The sequence below is a fragment of the Lagopus leucura genome, unplaced genomic scaffold (genome assembly GCF_019238085.1).
Source record: "Lagopus leucura isolate 7727_CA_CO unplaced genomic scaffold, USGS_WTPT01 Super-Scaffold_73, whole genome shotgun sequence".
Lineage (NCBI taxonomy): Eukaryota > Metazoa > Chordata > Aves > Galliformes > Phasianidae > Lagopus > Lagopus leucura.
Window position 1 is genome coordinate 76,464,851 of NW_024962252.1, and position 19,092 is coordinate 76,483,942.

Sequence of the window (19,092 nt, forward strand, 5' to 3'; positions counted from 1 at the left end):
GCCTGGGTGCAGTTACTTGCAGAGATGTCGTTTTATCAGGTCCCCTCATAATGAATGCAGGGAGGCTGAAATGAGTGCAGCCAAATAATTGCTTTCTCATTCTTCTTTGAAATAGGCTTGAAGACTCAAGCTGCATGAGGACAGGCAGGAGCAGCTCTCTTCTCACTGGCCATTTGCCATGACATGGGAATGAACATTGTGCAACCAGTGACCTAGAGCTACAGCATCCCCACCTTGAGCAGTGGCAATGGCAGAGCAAGGCTGGGCAAACCAAGAGGAGCAGAGACCAGCTGCAGGGAGATGCAGCAAGGCAGCACGACAGTTCACCCACCTTCAGGTGAGAAGGGAAATTGGTAGTGGGAAGGGCACAAGAGGAGCAATGGCACAATGGGGATGGGTATAGCTGCTAAGTCTGGAGGAGGGTGGGGAGGAAGGGCTGCTCTTGCATCGCCAGCCCCAGCTCTAGCACCAAACACAAGCATGAGCTGTCACTGCTGTGGAATGCAGCAGATGGCCAAATTGTTAGATTCTCCCTTGCAAGAGCAAAATGATATACTGTTTTTTACCATCCTTGCCTAGAGCTGAGTGCTAGCTTCACATACTATAAAGATATACTGTACAAAGGCACTTTGTGCCAGAAATGTGCTCTAGTGATAATCAGGAGAAAACTGTGCTTAAAGTGACATTTAAAAAATAATTATTATGGCCTATTGCTGTTAGTCACACATCTCCAAAGCTGATCTGGCTAGCAGAGCTTTCCAAAGCATTTTTGCTTGATATGTCATCTGGAAATTATGCCATCATGCTGTCACCGTGTCTTGCCTTGCAATCACCCGGACACTATATGTGCTCACACACACAATTTTTTTGCTCTGTTAGAGGAAAAGAAATTCTTTTTTTCTTTCTCTGTTTCTCATGCTGCTGTGGTCATACTGCTTCTTGGCTCAGCCATTTGCCAGAGAAAAGAGACCTTACTGCTGCAGAGCTGGCTATGAAGTGCCACGATCCCACCTCCCCTCGTTTGAGCCCTCAACTATATCAGCACTGCTTGGCCCTGAGGTGCCCTGCAGCAGCTAAAGGCTCTGCAAAACCCAGGTCTGTGTACAGATGCTGCAGAGCTCACCTGCGTCATACTAATATCAGGTGCTTGAAACTTTATATTGGAGGCACAGGGCTGTGAGCAGCGAGTCATTGCGGCAGGTGTGCTTTGCCAGCTCCAGCTCTGAGCTGACGATAAGGGAGAGGAGGGAGGCTCTCCAGAGAGCCCTGGCGGAGGCTGAAGTGGGAGAGAAAGCTCAGAGTTGATTATAAGTCTGCTTATTGATCCTTCTCAATGAATGCAAAACCCAGAGCAAGGATCAACGTGGTCTGCAATCAAGTGAATGGTAGAGAATGATCATTTTCTTGTTGATGTCTTTTGCGTTCCACTGGATATGTTTTCTAAGGAATGTTGTCTGCTTAGTACATGATGCGCGCTCTCTTCCTGATAGTCCTTTAAAACTTGGGCATATTTTGCTTTCTTCATATGAAAAGGCTTCAGGGGGTCATCTGTAAGCTTTGTTTCCAAAGGTGTTAGGATGTCTTAAACCTTCATTATAGCCTGCCTTTCCTTTGCTGCCCATCTTCAGAACACTCCTGCCCGTGTCACAGCAGTTTGTGCTGCAGTAGCTCGTCCTCCCTCCTCTCCTTACACTTTCTTCCGTCACTTTGCTTGGAAGCTCCTGCTAAGTATTCCACAGCCGTGACACATTGGCCCACCAGCATCTCATCTCCAGTGAAACCTCCAAATCTCCCCTCTGAGGCCCCCCATAATTTAATCTCTGAATTTGCTCCTCCCCCTTCTTCTCCTGCCTCTGTTTCTCAGTCCTTCCTCTTTCCTGCTCATTTTATCTTGTTCTTGGATGGTTCAACGCCCCTTTCTTCTTCGTGCTCATCTGGCAGCTGGGTCCATCTCCTATCTTCCATTAGCCAAACATTCCCTCTCTCATTCTGTCCAATCTACCCTGAATCCCCATCTTCTTCCCTGGTGAAATTAAACTGTCTCCAGCCAGGTAACAAGGGGAATCTTTTCTGTGCTGATTTGAGGGCACACTTTGGCTAGGTAAAGACATTAAAACACACATTTTTGAACTTATACTTAAAGCTGTTCGAGGAATATATGCAAGATGCAGGCTATTAGAATAGGTATGGGGTCTTGTTTTCTCTACTGCCTTGCACTGTCATGTCATCACTGTCTGCACTCAAGTTGCTTTTAGCATCTTAACATTCCTGCACATGACAAACAATAGGGAGCAGCTCCCATACAGCACAGGAAATATAGCAGCAAGTGTTTCACATCCATTTTTCATCTGTCATCAAATAGCTTTTATTCATGGCATAGCACAAGTGTCAGCCAACTGGCGAAGACAGCCTGTATTAAAAATGCTGGGGATTATTCATGTCAACAGGCACAAGGGAGCTTTTCTTGGTTGGCGGACCTGCAGCAGCAGTGCTATGAAAATGCAGCAGGTTCTCCAGAGTAATCTCAGATCTGAATAACTTCAGAAAGAGGCCAACAACTGATGATCATTTCCAAGCACAATTAGAAAAAAAATCTAGCACACTTAGATGAGAGCTTGGGTAGAGGTTTAGCTGTGGGTACACAGGAAAGCTTGTATCAGAAGCACATTATGTAGAAAGACTAAGGTGATATTTTTATAACAGTGCTTAGATTGAAGATGGTCTGCAGGCTGTGAGATGGTGCTGTCTTCTGGAGTTAGCTTCTGGTTATGTAACTATCAGGTAGACAGGGCCTCGGGCCCTCTGATTGCAGTCCTTGACTGCTTACACATATTGGGAATGTGATCTTCACTGGCCAAGTGATTTGTCTTTTATGGACAAGGTATAATTTAAAAATCGATAATTCTTTCTCCTTTTTAATGACTCTCTTTCTGAAGGCCCTGTTTCACTGAAAATATCTGTTACTATATTTGTGAGACTATTACTAAGAAAAAACAGAAGATCAGATGGACACAAACAATAACACTGCTTACCTTAACACATGAGGTAATATAGGAAAATTACAGAGATTTCACATATCTCAAGTTAGCTCCTAAGGGCAATTTCCCATTGATTATTTCAAGTCCACTGTATTTGCAAAATCCACTGTATCCTGCCACCTCATCTTGCATCTTTGAATTGTTACTATTGAAGCATATGGCCTGCTTCTCTCCCCCCTCCATGATTTCGGACTTGTTTAATTCTCTAAACTGCTGATGCTATGTGCATATGTGATCAGGAGCAGTGTAAGTGGAAAACAAAAAGTAAGACCCATGCAAGTGATCACAAATGAAGTGACCTCATCTGATCTGACACAGATCTACATTCCACTTATGCTCCAGAAAATCTTGGATACTGTATTTTAGTAAAAGCCTCATTTCTGCACAAACGCGTGATACAGAAGAAGCCCAACCAGCAAAACCCGAGGATGTATCCCATGGCATCTCCATGACAACGTATAGATGCACATTCTGCTCCATACATCCACACGGGCAGACGGCTTGCTCTTAGCTCACCCACTACAGAGCTGAAGGCAGGCCAAGGGCTGCTGCAGTGAAAGGTGCTGGGATTTAATGTGGAAACTGCAGCTCATCATTCAAGCAGGATAAGCCGGTGTCAAATGAAAGAACCTTCTCAGAGGGTGAGCTGTATACTCGAGCTCTGGTTGCTGAGCTGCTCAGCCCCACGGCAGCATGTTGCTGGAGGGTGTCTGGTGGGCCCAGGGAGTCACATGAAGGCCCTTCACTGGGCACTCCAAGGCTTCCTGGAGAGCTGTTGCTACGCTTCAGTGGCAGAGCTAGATAAGAACAGGAGGCAATTTGGGTTAATGAGTTATTATACAGGTTGTTCCTTCCCTGCACATGCAGGATGGAGGGCAAGCAATCCTGTGGAGGCAGTGGATGCCATCACTGCTTCTCAGGGGCATGCGGGACACCAGACCAGCCAGCATCCCCGAGCAGTGACAGCCTCAGTAAATCCTCTCTCCTGGCTGCCTTTCTACCCTGCCCTTCCTTAGCCTCCTGCCCTCCCAGCATGGCTGGTGTCCCACTTTCAGAAGCAGACAAAGCGCTGCAGTTTCCCACCCAGCTGATGGTGCAGGGCTGCTCCACCAGTTCTGCCTCCAGCACAGCCCCAGACTGGCTGCTACAGTGCCCGCAGTGCAGCCTGCGGAGTGGAGCCAATGCCTGTAGCATTCCAGAGATACTTGCTGTAAGCAGGGCAGTGCATTCAGCTGCCCAACAAAGCAAGGCTGGCTTCTCCATCCTTGTTTCTGTGCTGGAACACGGAAAGTCACCTGCACCTGTAAGGCACCTTAAGCAAGTTCCCTCTGCTGCTCAGGTTTCCTTTCTGAGACATGGAGATAACAATACAGGCCTTCTTTGCAGAGCACTTTCTTGTTAGTTATTATTTTACAAGGCATGCCACATAAAAGCTGGTTGTTATCTTTTGCTCAGCTGTAAAAAGTTCTCAGCCTAACAATGGGGCATGGCATGTTATCAGCCATAAAAAGTGTTACACTGATCTTTAGCATTTAAGGGCAGACCTTTGTTCTGCTTGGTTACTTATAACTTTTGTGGTGGTGTGGCTTAATCTCTTACCTTTTCTTTTTCCGCACTCTGTGTATATATACATATTGTGTACGTGTGGCTGACTTTTGCTTTTGTCAGGGTCAAAGATCACATGTTTTAGCCTAACATAAAATGTCAGTCGAGTGACCAGCCTGGGATCTGCCATTCAGCACATTTCCTCTGAAACAGAAGGAAAATTAGTTGGCCAACTGACAAGAAACACGGACTAGAAAACACAGAACCAAAAAGGACTATAAGGATTATGATCCCTAAGAAATTATCTGCCTTTCCTTCAGCACATAATCTATGAACATGTCATGCTGACTGCCAGAACTTGTCCATACTTTGCAGATAACTTGTCCTTTTTTTAAGCACGAAAGTGCATATTTCCCTCTTGAAAACCTCTGAAAATATAATAAATTATACTGTAGACCATGGACCAATGAAGAGCTTTGTGCACCCCAGCCTGGGCAGTATGACATAGGAATGACAGTTTTCAGTGGACAAGTTCATGGCAGATGGTGTCTGGGAAGGAAGGAGCCCAGGTTTAAGGAGCCATAAAGTAGGTTCCCATTTAACACCGTTTCCACTGTAATGTCTCATTAAGCATGTCAGGAAATCCACACAGGAAAAGCCATCACAGATGATGCTAGCTTATAGCCAGGATACGAGCATGAGCAGCAAAGTCAAGTCCCAAACTGCTGCCCATGGCCTAGTACCGTTCACTCCGAAAAACATCCAGCATCTGGACACACCAGCAGGTTGTACAAAGTGATGGGGAGCACCTGATGCTGGGCTGACGTATTCCTGGGCCCCAGCTTTAAGGAAACAGTAGTGGTGGGGCAGCCTTTGAAATGATGATGATTGAGTTCAGGGGTTTTCAGAAAGTACTCAGCATCATATCCAGTGGGCTGGGTCTGGATGAGAACAGAATAATTAAGCATTCTTTTGTTGACGTATAACAGAAATATTTGGTGCTCCCCAAGGCTTTTCAGGAATCTGAACCCAGCAGCAGGGTGGTTTGGCTAGGGGCTAGCATTCCCATTAAGGCAGAGATCAACCTGAATACAGCAATTCCTTGTGGGATAGAAGAGGGACAGAAACAAGACAGAGAGCCAGGAAGGCTGAGACCTAGCTAGGGGAACCCGCAGGAGTGTGACCTCTAAGGCTAAGAATGGGATTTTGGGCAGAGTTCTTTCCAAGCTAAAGACAATTGTAATTGCAAATGAAACTCCCACTTTTTCTTTGACCTTTGTTTTAAATGTTCAAGGAAAAAAGGCTTTGTGCATTTTTTTTAATCAAAGGTGTTCATTTAAAGAACTACCTGACTCCATCAGCCTTCTCACCCAAAAGGGACCACCCCAAAAGTAACTCCTGCCCCAAGATCTGGGCTGTGTAACTGATCTGGGCTAAAAAGAATAATGTTCTGTATACTTTTGAGGAAAAAAGTTCTTACTATAGACTTTGGCAGTAAATGCACGCAGGAGTTCAAGGCACCAAAGGTCTGGATAGGCTGTTATTCTCCAATCAATTTAATTTTTAAGCCTTACTTAAATAGTGCTAATTTTAAATGAGATATTCTCCTGATAATTTCTACAGTTGAAGGGATGTAAATTCACATTCATAATGAATGCTATTTTTTCATATTTGATTGCAGTAATCCAAATGATCCTATTTAATATCAAGGACAGAGCTGGTATCTATTTTTTGATAACTGCTTTGCATAGCATACTCCATATGGTTAACATTTTCAAAGAACGGTTTTAGAGGGCAGGACTCCTTGGTAGGACAGTCCTGGTAACATCCAGGTTCTTTGACAGCACAGCATTTTCCTCTAATAATTCTTTACTGCATTATTCTAATGTCAAGTATCACCTGATGAAACTTCAAAGAATGAGATGTGCTAATTTTACCTCTCTCTTCTATTTTAGCTTTCAGCCTGTTGCCAGAGCTGGCAGGTGTTATCCTGGTTGCCAGTCTTCCTGTCCAGTTGTACATCCTCCATCCTGAAAAAGTCTTCTTTAGACTCTCAAAGTATGTTTGGTTGGCTTTCCTTCCTCAGGATGGTAAACTTCAAAACCCAGGCTTTGCAGAATGAAATACTTGGGTTCTCAAGACTGTACACATAGAAATCCTGGGAAAAGAGTATTGGAGGGTTTTGGACCAATGCCGTTTCATGTAATAACAATTCTTTGAAGAAGTTACCTGTTGTACGGTAAATACATGCATCATAAGTCAATGAGGACATACAAGAAACACTAGCTGTTTATAGGCCTAATACGAATAGTCATCATTATTAAAATTACGGAATAGGGAAGAAGACAAAACCCAAATATTTTAGACATAGTGGTAATCAGCTGCTTATAATAGAAATATCTTTATTTATTCTACATGGTGATATTCCATTATTTCAGTTTAGCAGAGTTCCATGTCATATGGTTTTCTTAGGATTTATCAAAAGATCAAGAACCAGACTTGTAGAAAAGCAGCCAAGTTGAGTGTAGCACTGCTGAGAAGCAACACTGTCCTTGGTGACATGTCCACATGAGCTAGAAGTCAGCGTGAGCCAGAAGTCACGTGGAATTACAGAGCAACACTATACCTAGTATTATTATTCAGATATTATGCTGTCTGCAGTTCATAGATAGTGAAAGAATTTTAGGACAGGCATAGTCAAATTTCCTGAGAATAAGACCAGGAGCCAAAAATTTCAACCCTTACAGGGACTTGCTTTGGACAAAATATCCAGTCTCATTTCATGCTGTCCGTAAAAGAGAACTAATATATGCATCTCCTGGGATGTTGTAAAATTTAATTATTATTTTTTTAAGGTATAAATTGCATGGAATATGGAGAGGTGCAGGTTTATACACAATAGCTTTGCAATTGCGCTACGCATAGTGCAGACCCTGCCTCTCCTCAGCAGGGGACAGACAGCTTGGAACTCGGCAAGTACTCTATCCAGCTAGAACAAATACAATTTTGCAGTCCATTGATTTCCATTTACAACGCCAAGTTTTATTTGATTTATTTTTTTAATATCCGTGTGCCACAAGACTAACTTTTTTTTTCCCCCTTTTTAAATGAAGTACCACTGGCACGTGGGCCTCATTAGCCTAGCAGTATTTTGGATAAGTTAAGATAAAGGATCAGAAGACAAACAAAACCTGACCATTTACGACATCTCTAATGATACAGCCCAAAATTTACTTCTACTTGTTTAAGACATATGTGAGTGAATGTACAATTTCTGAGCATACCAAGTGACCACATACCTTCATGGACTACACAGAGGAGTCCCACATATATGCAGTAAGGACAGATTAAACATCAGTACTATAAGTGTAATTTAATGACTTAGGAAATAATGATAAAATACACACTAAGCAAAGCTGTTTCTGGTAATATAAAGTAAACATGATACATAGGGGTGACAAGGATAATTTCACCTACCAGTGATTAAATATGGGAAAACTTGCATTGCCACAGCTCACGGCTTGCACCAGCTAGAGTGTATGGGTGGATGGGAGATTGGGCTGTCAGGCTGTCAACTTCCATGAGCACCAGCTCCTCGGTGAAAGGGAGATGGCCATTTTCCCAACACTGTCTCCAGCTTCTTTCTTTACAGCCAGTCAAGTCCAATGACATCAAATATTAATCTGGCACACAACTTGGGCTGTCCAAATGCATTGTATAACCAACAGCATATCAAATCCTTGGGACCTGATGACAATCACTCCTTTGTTGTCACTCCCTTCAGTCACTTTAACCCAAATTCTCAATGGAAAGATTGGTGCTTCAGAGAAGTGATTACAGCAAAAGTGCTTCAAAACATGAAAGAAGGGAGGGCAGAGCTGCAACTCATCACGAAAGATCCTACCATAAAATCTAGAGAATGAACAAGAAGCCTTAGATGATCTCACAGCAAGAGAGTGTTATTTTGTGCAGAGGCAGAATTTCTCTGCAAGGTCAGAATTCGGAGCATCTTGGCTCTGGTATTTGGGCTTGCAGCTCAGAGTTCTCTGTACAAGACTACAGCCAGTAGTCTGACCCTAAATTATTCAAAGGAACCCAGGAAATAAAATATAGGCTAAAGAATTCTTCTGAATAACTTGAACCAAAATCTGAAGCACATTAGCTGGAAGATCCAGAGAAATAGCATGAAGGAAATTTCTTTATAGTCTTGGAGAAAAATGTGTGAACTCAATTTAGTAATTTACCTGGCTCAGCTGAAGAAAGAGGAAGTATCTACACTGTGCTGGCACCACCACTGACCTTATCATATGTGGAATCAGGTAAGAACTAAAAGAGGGTTTTAAGTGTTCAGAGGGGTTCTGTCCTGGAGGTGTTTTTTGTGTTGTTTTTTTTTTTCCACATTGTGTTTCTGAGTGGGGTGGAGTGGGAGAAAGGATCAGTGTGATTCCTTGCAGAGTCCCCATTAAATGATGCTGAGAGGCATAAGCTACCTCACTTATGGAAAACTGCATATCAAGGGTGGTTTCTTGAAGAGACCAGCATGCATATGTACCAGCCCTCAGAAAGCTGGTAAGAGCTTTTGCATCAGAGTTTGAGCTGTTCATTTTTAAGAACAAACAGTTGACAAATAAAGAAAAAACAGACCCAGGCGTGTGGTTAAGTGAGTGTGACGTTGCACAGAAAGCTACTTCTTTGGCACTGGAGTGCAAAATCCAAATGCAGTGCTAAAGCTTAAAAGTAATTACTATCTGGAAGGCCTGGTAATCTTGTGTCTGCTCCTGCAAGTGCACACACACAGGCCATCTTAGCAGCTGATTCCCTTTGAGCACAAGGAGAGAACAGGCACAGGAACAGTAACAGGCTTGAGAAGGACAGCCTATCTCAAACCTTTGTGTCTTCATCACAGAGGTTTGCAGTATAGTAGGCTATGCAGCAGTTGTTCCGCAATGGCGAGCTCTGGTCTAGTGCTGTCAGTCTCCCACCCACTGCTCACGAACACCTACATTCCCTTCAAAAATAAAATCGTAACAGCTCTGAATACAAATGTGCGAAAGTTTTACTATTTAAAGGGATCTTCTGTATAAACTATGTCAAATGGAGCCCTTTCTAGAATGGCACCCAAGATGACTCTTTCTGCAGATGCTGATTTCTGCAGATGGACTACTTTTTAGGCAAAAGCATCTCTGAAAGATGGGAAAGGAATGGAAACGGCACGAGTTTCCAACTGGAAAGTCCAATGGTAACCTGGAATAATTACAGCTTGAGGCCCCAGCAGGAGGGGAGCAGTGTGGGCAAACATCACATGCCTCAGCAGCACAGCTCTTCCCGCCAGCCCCTACTTTCAAAGAAGTGTGACTGTGAAATATCCCTCGTTGTTGAGGTGCAGGGATGAGGATGGTGGAGGCAGATAGCACAGGTAACACACTGGGTCTGCTCTGCCCCTGCAGAGGCTCAGATGTGCCCTCAGCCTTTCTGCTCTTCCATCTGTATTAGCTAATTTTGTATAGTGCACGCGCGGCCTCCTGAAGATGTTTGATGCCTTCCACTTAGGACTTACTGTTTTTCACTAGCGCAGGTTGCCCAGGGAGGCTGTGGAGTCTTCTTCCTTCAAGTTGCTCAAAAGCCACTTGGATGTGGCTCTTGGACACGGGACAGCTTGCTGTTTGAGCAGGGGTTGGACCAGAGGTCGCTTCCCACCTCAGCCATGGTGTGATTCTGTACTTAAGGGGAAAAACTGGATATCTGAAGAGGAATTAATGCCTCCACACCTGAAATCCCCTTTGCCAGGTAAGCTGACAGTGCAAATGAAATATTCGCAAAGTCACAAGGCATTAAATATTTCTGCTCTGACTTGCACCAGTTCCCAGCTATTGTCAGCAGACCATTAGCTGCTTGCATCCTGGCTCCAGTGAGGTTAGTCATAAAACTCAAATTGATTTCAATGGCAATAAAAATTAGTCTCCCAGACAGTGGTCAGGGGGGAAGGAATTGGAGGGTAGTTTGCTGTCACTTAACTGTACAAGTTTAAGTCACTCATTTTGGGGGGCATAACAAAATTGTGTGTGAATGTATACACAGCAGAGAGGTGTGATGTTTATGCCACTAAGAGATCCAGTATTGATATCTTCTCTAAGTGATTTCCAAACTTCCTTGCAAACACAGATGACTGTTTTAGGATTGAGGGACATGGACATCCTGGCTCCGGGCTGTATATGGCTCGTGGTGTCTCATCTATCTCACACCGTTTAGTGCTGATATTCTGTTGGTTTAATTACTCAACCAGAAAGGAGTACTAAATGGTGTTTCATAAATCTTTATTGCAATATATGCCTTCCAGTAATTACCTCGCTCATTCTCTGATAGTGTAAAGAAACCCTGCCCCCATATCTCCTGCATGTAAGACAACACGCCTCTTTAGAAGTGGATTTTGTTCTTTATCCTTTTTTCTTCTTTCCAGTTGCACTTAGACTGATCTCGAGAAGAATGTGCAAATCCCTGTGGATGCCCTTCCATGCACATTTTCATTTTTCCCTTGCTTTTACAGAAATACAAATGGACTATATTGTTTTGAATTCCAATTTGGTTTTCATTTCTCTGTGATTTCCAGTTGTGACCACTTTTAGAATTCATTATTTGCAGGCGCCTTCCATCCCGCACACATATGAAATGAGATACAGTTTTTTCCATTCTGGACCTAAATTATAAATCAATCAATAATCTTATTTTTTTTCCTCTGAAGTTGCATGAGAAAATCTGCAATTCAGTCATGTCTGCTCTCCAGTGGTAATACAAGTCTTAGATTTGTTATAATCACTAGCAGTAAATATGGTATTCATTTTAAGAGATTAATCCAATCGGCCTGTATTTCCTGATCTTTCTTTCTCATTCCTTTGTTATGATATGCATTCTGCCTCTTAATTGTTTCCATGTGAAATGGCTTCAATCTGAGCAGTTGCAATGAATAATGACCATTTCAAAATGTCAGCTTTTCGGTTACAGCAGATAACCACCGTCTGGTTCCTCTCTGCATGCAGTAGCACTCTTTAAGGACAAGTAATGCCTTCTGCAGTCTTGTTAAGTGAAAAACAGTAAAGAACAAACATCACAGGCAAAAGGCAGCTTAGTAAATGTCATTTCTGCCCTTCGCCAGTAATCTTGATCCCATTTTTTATTTCTGCACAGCAACATTTTCCCTTTCTTTCAGTATACCTAAATAGTGTTAGGAACTAACTTAGCATCCCTTACATGGATTGTGTTGAAACGTCCTTTGATAAATAACCATGGTGTTCCTTTCATGTTTTCAGTACTGAGGCTGCTTTACTGAAAGCCCCTTCATTGCTGCAGAAAGCTCTGCTGGTTTTGCTGCATTTCCCCTGCTCAGTGCAGGGCTGGATGCGCTGAACAGTGAGGTGTGAAGAAGCATCCTGGAAGGGAAGGAAGCTAAATATATTCTGCTTCAAGATTTCTTCCATTCCTCTTTCCACCCCCAGATCCCAGAGACAACAATGGCTTATGCAGGGCTTTACATATGCAGCAAATGCTGGGAGGAGGAAAATTCCCACAGATTGAGAGCTGTAGCCCAATACCACCACCTCCACCAGCCTGAAATGGTGCTGGGGTGGGTTTTGAGGGAGTGCTCTCTCATCACTGCTTCCAAAGAGAGGTCCTACACAAGTGCGTTTGGGAAAGGATCCCTTGCTGCTGAGATCCTCCCCTACTGCTTTGATACAGGCACCTAGATGAACTAGAGAGGGGATGAGGTTTCCTCTCGACTCCCTGTGCTTTCTTTAGCTAGAAGGGACTTCCCTACCTGGGGATTATTTTCCCTCAAACAAACTTCATACTCTTCTCTATAAGCAACCTGTAAACTACCTGTAAAGAAGCTGAGTGCTAAGCACAGTCGCTGGGAGGCCAGGGGTCTGAATACATGCTCTCAATCTTCCACAAGAGCACTGCCTTATTAGTGTTCAAGGAGCACAACTCCATATCAACACAAAAGAGAAAACAAGAGTTTCCTCTCATTTGCCCCGTGGTTTTATGTTTATATAATTTTCCTAATTTCATTTGCAGGAGAACAGAAACAGATCCATAGTCTCTTGGTGGAGATGATTTTGCAGGGCTGTGATCCAAGCCAGAAGGCCGAGCAGGAGTCCACTTTCCATGCACAAACTACCACCACAGAAATGATGTGCAAAATGACTCAAGGTTTTTAAGGATATTTGCAGACCTTATATGCAGTGGGATGGAGGCAGAAGAGACTGGGCAGCCCGCCCTTCTCTCCAAGTGGAAGTGGCCTAGCAGGCTGTTTTTATCTCCAGGTACACAAAAGGAAATTAAACAATTAGAACGAATAGCTTAGAGCTTCAGAGGGGAAGAAATCACTATTGGTTTGACAGGTCTGTAAGTGAATTACTTATTTATGTAGCTCAATAGATTTAATATTAATCACAGATGAAAGACGCAAGTTAAACATGCTTTGCAAACATGCGTGTTGACTTCTTATTTACCCGTGAGTGGCTCAGGCTAGCATTGCTGCCGGTGCAGCCACAGATAGGGAAGGCCAGATAGCTGAAACGTGGAACAAGTGAAAGCAAACCAAATTGCTTTTAGAAGAAGTTTCAAATGAATGCACTTTCGGAGCTGCTGTAAAAGATAAAACAAAAGAAGGAGCTAAAAACTATGGCTGGGATTCACTTTCTGCAGGCAATTGTACATCTGAGCTATGGGCAGCCCAGAGAAGCTGTGGATGCCCCATCCCTGGAAGTGTCAAGGCCAGGTTGGATGGGGCCCTGAGCAGCCCAAGCTGGTGGGGAGCAGCCCTGTCCACGGCAGGGGGTTGGAACTGGATAAGCTTTAAGATTCTTTCCAACCCAAGCCATTCTATGACTTGTGCTAGTCCGGGGATGCTAGCCAAGTCAAACAAGTTGACCTCCCAACCTTGTGGGGTTTCCTATTCCTGTCCACAGCTGTCATAGGTAAAAGCAGGCAGCAAGGGCTGTGGTTGTAAACAGCACCTTCTCATTCTGTGCCTGATAGTTCGCCTTGGTGCAACTTAACAAGTCTCCAGTCTCTCATGTTGAAAGGAGTCAACTGAATTTTTAAAGCATTGTGCACACAAGGGACATCAGGTGGAAAAATGCTCTTGGAATCCACTATCCCATGACTATAGCAGAGAAAAAAAAAAAAGAAAAAAGCTCTAGTTAAAGTTAAGCAGAAGACAGGAGCTTTGGAACAAATTTTACGCATAGTAAAGTCTCTCTGGAATATGTCTATGCACTCTTCAATTTAAAGAACCTAGAACTTTTTAATTTTTTTTCTGCTTTATGTCTTTAAAGTATCCGACTCTTCTTTTTTCAGACCTAGTCAATATTGTCAGCTATCTGAAAGAACATGCTTGTAAAACCATGCAAATACATACATAAATATATATATTAAAAAAAAAAAAAGCAAAACTGCTGTGGTTTCAGGATTAGAAATGCTGCATTTGGAACTAGAACTAAATGCTTATTTACATGAGAGAGCATGCTAGTTTTCATCTACTGAGAAAATAATGTGCATTAAACCCTACACAACTTAACAGTCCACTGAATAAAACATAGACTTTATTGGAAAGAAGTATCTGTGATGTAATGAACTACTTCTCTATTAACCAAAATAACTCATTTTGAGGCTTACTGAAAGAGTAGCCATTTTGGTAATGACTTCTTTTTGTTGATTTTAAAACTCCTTCAGGACTTCTCCTGAAGGACATGCCGAACTAATGCCCCAAGCAAGAGTGCAGCTGAAGGCTCACCATGCCCTACAAGAAGTGGCAACACAGGGGGCAGGACCCCTCCCTTGGTTTTTGTGACCTTCAGTGGTGGATGAAGGCTTCAGTTAATGTTTGCAGCTTACAGAGGCCACCAGCCCAGTGCCCCTGCCTGTTGGCTCACCAAGCAAAGGCAACAGAGTCAAAGTAGCGGAAGGCCTGTGCACGATGGGGCCACGATGCTGGCCTGGGTGAGCAGCTAGCACTAATTTGAGCAGCCCAAAGGTCACAACTATTTATGCAGATAAAAGGTCAGTGGCAAGCTGGCAGGTGGCTGTGGGCTATCTTGGTACGTGCTGCACCCTGGGCACTGATGTCTGCGTCTGGTTCACAGTTAGTTTGTCTTTCCACATGGACTTTCAGGCCAGGCTCTGGCTGAAATAAAACGCAATAGGGAAAGAAAAAAGCAAGTTGATGCTGTTGGGAGCCATCTGCAGTTTTTGTGGCTTGGGCTCGTCTGTATCTAAATCAAACCTTTGAATCATTATTTATAAAAGACAGCCAAATTCTGAACCATTTGCTCATTGTTTAGACAGCTCTTACATGGACAAACTCCTGTGAAAGCATGCATGATGGCAGATAAGGGAAAAACTGAATCAGGTGCTGGGGATATGCCCTGTTGAGAGGCAGCATGTCCGGCCAGGAGCTCCAGCAGCAGTGAGCATCTGCATGGCAGGTACATGGGGAGAAGTCACCTCAGAAGGGCAGGACCTTACAGCACGGCATGAATTGCCAGAGCAGGTTCAGGTTAGTTGAAACAACGTCTAGGTGGGCGAAAAAGGGAAGCAGATATACCATGTTTAGTCCAGTCAGATTCTACGCTATATTTGAAACTTTTATAGTCAGTAAGTACCAGTGCTGCATCCTCTGCTCTCATTAGAAAGCAAAAATGTTTTCAACCTTTGGTTCCAGGAATTGTCTGTCTGCCTATACCAATTTTAAACAAAATCCTTTAATGTTCTCCTGTAATTTGGTCCAATACAGCCTGGTCTCCAAGACGAAATATGCAAAATATTTTGTGACATTTCATTCCCCAAACAAAAGGTAATGGGAAAACATCATTATATTGATTTGTTTTTCATCACAGAGGTATTTGGCAGCATGCCCTAATTAAGGTTGTAGCAGTAATTTTATTATAAGCACTGCTTTGTCTCCCCTGGTAATTTTTTAATAGGAGTTAGCTATTATTCTGTTATTTTGGTTTGCTAATAAAGAAAAAAATGTTACAATGAAAGCCTCCTAAGTAGAAAGCAACCAAAGCTAGCTGTCATCAGACCTAGAAAAGCATTTCTTTTTTTCTGTCTTCCCATCGGAATGGACAACCACTAAATTCTTCCCTGACTGCTGTCTTCCTATCCCACACCCAGGGAAGTTTAAGCAGTGACTTGAGCACCACCTGCTTGGATGTGTTTTGTCAAGACTGATAGCTCCATTATTCCCTTTCTTCACTTCATATTAGGCAGATTAGCTATAGGCAAACAGAAATGAATCTTAAGCAGTGGCACAGTCTGATTAGTGAAGCAGTCTAATTTGTACGTGTTCTCCCACTGAAAATGGCAAAATTCCAGCCACTGAACGTTCACGGGTATTCTGCCCATTGTGTTCATCAAGGCAAAGAGTCTCCAGAGGAGACGAAGGTTTGACCTGATGCCTGCAGATAGGCTGCACGCAACCCAAGTGTGATGGCATACTGGGTGGCCATGCAGGACTTCCCTTCAATGAAGCCTTCTGGCCTACCAGTGGAAGTGCAGGTGACTCATACAGACTCTCTCTCAGATCTCTTTGAAGGAAATCAAAATAAGCCTTTGCAGAAACTGGAGAAATCGGAATGCACCCAGTCATTTTCTGGATTTAATGCTACCTCTTGTTACTGTCTTCAGTCTCTGAAAAACAGAACTGTCCAATAGGTAATAACTGTTTGATTACTGATTAGCACATTTCTGTCATCTTGGAGCAAACACATTTTTTATGCTTTCCTTCCTATTGAGGTATTTCAGAAAACAAAATAGAAAAAGCAAAATCTAATTCATAATTGAGTGTTATGGGCCATCAATTCTTGTATTTCAAGAACATAGGCTGGAAAGGGGAGCGTCTGCTGCTCCTGCACAGGTTACCCTCCCACATTCTGCATCTCCAATGAGACTGCTCCGAAAGTATAAAGTGTAATGAAGACCTACAGCTATGTTTCCTTCATACGAGTCTTAAAGATACTGTAGGCTTATGGGCAATGTTTCATTAGAAGGCCACATAAAATTGAAGCAGCTGTTTGGTTAATTGTTTGTTTTTAAAGAAAGAAAGAAAGGAAGGAGGGGAGGGAAGATTGTGAGTCCCACCAGCTCTCTACTCATACTCCCAGCCTATAGCCTATAACTAGATCTCACATCATCGTCCTCCATTCCTCAGTTTTGTCTGAGTGCACTCACCTGCATTTTTGGACTCCCCTGTCTTGTTTTCTTTTGGTGCTTGGTTACAGTCCAGTTAAAGTCTCCAGTAAAGCTCTAGGTCATCTAAATAAGCTTTACAACATCCAGCCTCTAGTTGGGGAGCCATGTAATCCCAGCAGAGGAGCTCTGTATCCGCTAACCACAGAATTGAATAGCTTTCTGAGGGGCTCTGATGATTCATCACTGCTAGAGCTGCTTTGCTGTCTGTACCCAAGTCGCTTAATCACTAATTTGGATATATCAGTATTACCTTCATTATTGAAAAAACTATTCAACATCATATTCTGAATGCATTTCATGTATTACCTTATCTTGGGGATTCAGAGCATCCAGAGATTAAAGACAGGTATCGGGAGGCATCCCCTGCCCTGTTTCTCTATAATATATTTTTATTAGAGGCGGTGTCATCCATTTAACACAGTCAACAGACCAATATTTTTTCCTAACAGCTGCTACCATCCAGGTGAGGTGTGGTTAGCTGGATGAGCAGCCGCCTAGTTCCTGCAAATTCTCTGCACTCAGGTTTATTTGATCAATATTTGCTGTCAGGGTGCCAGGAAGATGAACTTCTCATTCAGCACCTTGAAATTTTGGACACAGCACTGAAGTTTCCCCTTGCTGAAGGCTGAACCGGCCCTCCACGTACATCTGGACAGCTAAATATTGGTTTGCTCCTCAGTTTCATCCCCGCGGCACTGGCTCTGTGATTTAAAGTTGGGACTGGAGCTGAAGCCCTTTCTTAGGATGGCAGGTTCTCTGTTACAGACAAACCTGAAATGAAATTAGAACCACTGCACAAAATGAGCCATAAGCTATTTTCATTCTATATGCAGTTAAATGCTTAGCTTAAGTCCCAAATTTAAGTGGAGAACTTTTCCTTCTTACTTGAGAAGTTCACTTATAAAATTTGCAGTTAATTTCTAATTAGGTTGTTCAACTTATTACTATGATCTACATAGAAATGACATAGCAAAACTTTAGGAGACAGGCCTGGCATTTTATATCACTGCACAGTGCTCTGTATACATCAACCCACAGTCCATTAAAGCATTGTTAGAACTGGGGAATAAATTAAATTTACACAATATTAAATATACCACATAAAGTAGCTGTGTGCATTGCTGGCATATGCAGCTCACCTAACCTCCTACCTCAAACTGCTTTCCAAATTTGTTGCTCCAGTCCTGGAACCAGGCTTACATAAGGCTATATTTCTACATGGAAAAAAAAGAAACAACAACAAAACCCACAACCCAAAGCACACAAACATTGACAAATCTATTATATTACATACCAGGGAGAGAAACTATCACATTAACAAGTCCCAGTCACCGGGCTGTTGTGACAGGGCAATGATAGGCAGCTCCCGGGGCTGCTCCATCAGCACCCAGCCCACTGCTGCATTGCCAGCCTCCCACAGCACGGACCCACGGGCTGCCAGCCTGGCTGCTGCATAGCAGCTCTCAGCAGCTTGGCTGCGAGCAAAGGCACCTGTTCCAGGAGATGGGAAGCTGCAGCTTCACCTGTCTGCGGTGGCTGCACGGGAGAGGAGTGACCTCTCCTCTGTGCTCCTCCTGGCATCACAGCGTTCACTTTAATACCCGGCAGTGCCACACTGTTGGCGAGATTCCCTGCGAGTGTAATCGCGAGTTAACTTCACTGCTGATCTCTGCAACAGATGGAGTCGAGGTGGGGGTGGTGATGAAACCCACAGGAAATGGGTGCTGCTGAGGGAAATGCAGATGGAAAGCAGGAGACACATGAGAACAGGGAAAGGGGAGAGGAATAGAGGAGAGAAGCAGAGGGCACGGGAAACATACGGCAGAAAGAGGATTATCTTCATGACTTCCTCAGCCTTTAAAGGAAACTGAATGGTATGAATAATTGAATACAGTACAGATACCCAGTAGTTTAAAAGGACACATACAGAAAAAAAGCGCTACAGTGGCTGGGTTCCAAGGGACTTGTGTTCAAGTCCCGACTGCACCGCAGACCCTCAGGCTGTAATTACAGAGCCTACATTTTGTTTAAGCCCTGGGCCCTGTGTTTCCCATAGCCTCAGTGCTCCCAAGAGGCCAGCAGCAGATGCCAGGAGCAGGACAGGGGCAGGATGCGATGCCTCAGACAGCACTGCCACGGCCCTCTGGGCAAGCCCCTGGGGCCAATGCATGGAAATGTCGTACGCCTCATTTCAGGTGGTTCTTTGAACTAGAGGCGTAACCCGCCTGTGAGGGCAGTGTGTGATGTCTTGTCCCAC

The 19,092-nt window shown here is 43.6% G+C and overlaps 1 long non-coding RNA gene across 2 annotated transcripts in view; it reads left to right on the forward strand.

Moving 5' to 3' along the window:
* Positions 1–13,386, forward strand: part of LOC122187014 — a 53,794-nt gene extending 40,408 nt beyond the window's left edge. For both annotated transcript variants that reach the window (XR_006181232.1, XR_006181233.1), the window contains 3 exons: positions 116–337; positions 6,539–10,370; positions 12,654–13,386. This is a non-coding gene — a long non-coding RNA (uncharacterized LOC122187014). The remainder of the gene's footprint in view (positions 1–115; positions 338–6,538; positions 10,371–12,653) is intronic.
* Positions 13,387–19,092: the final 5,706 nt, after the last annotated feature.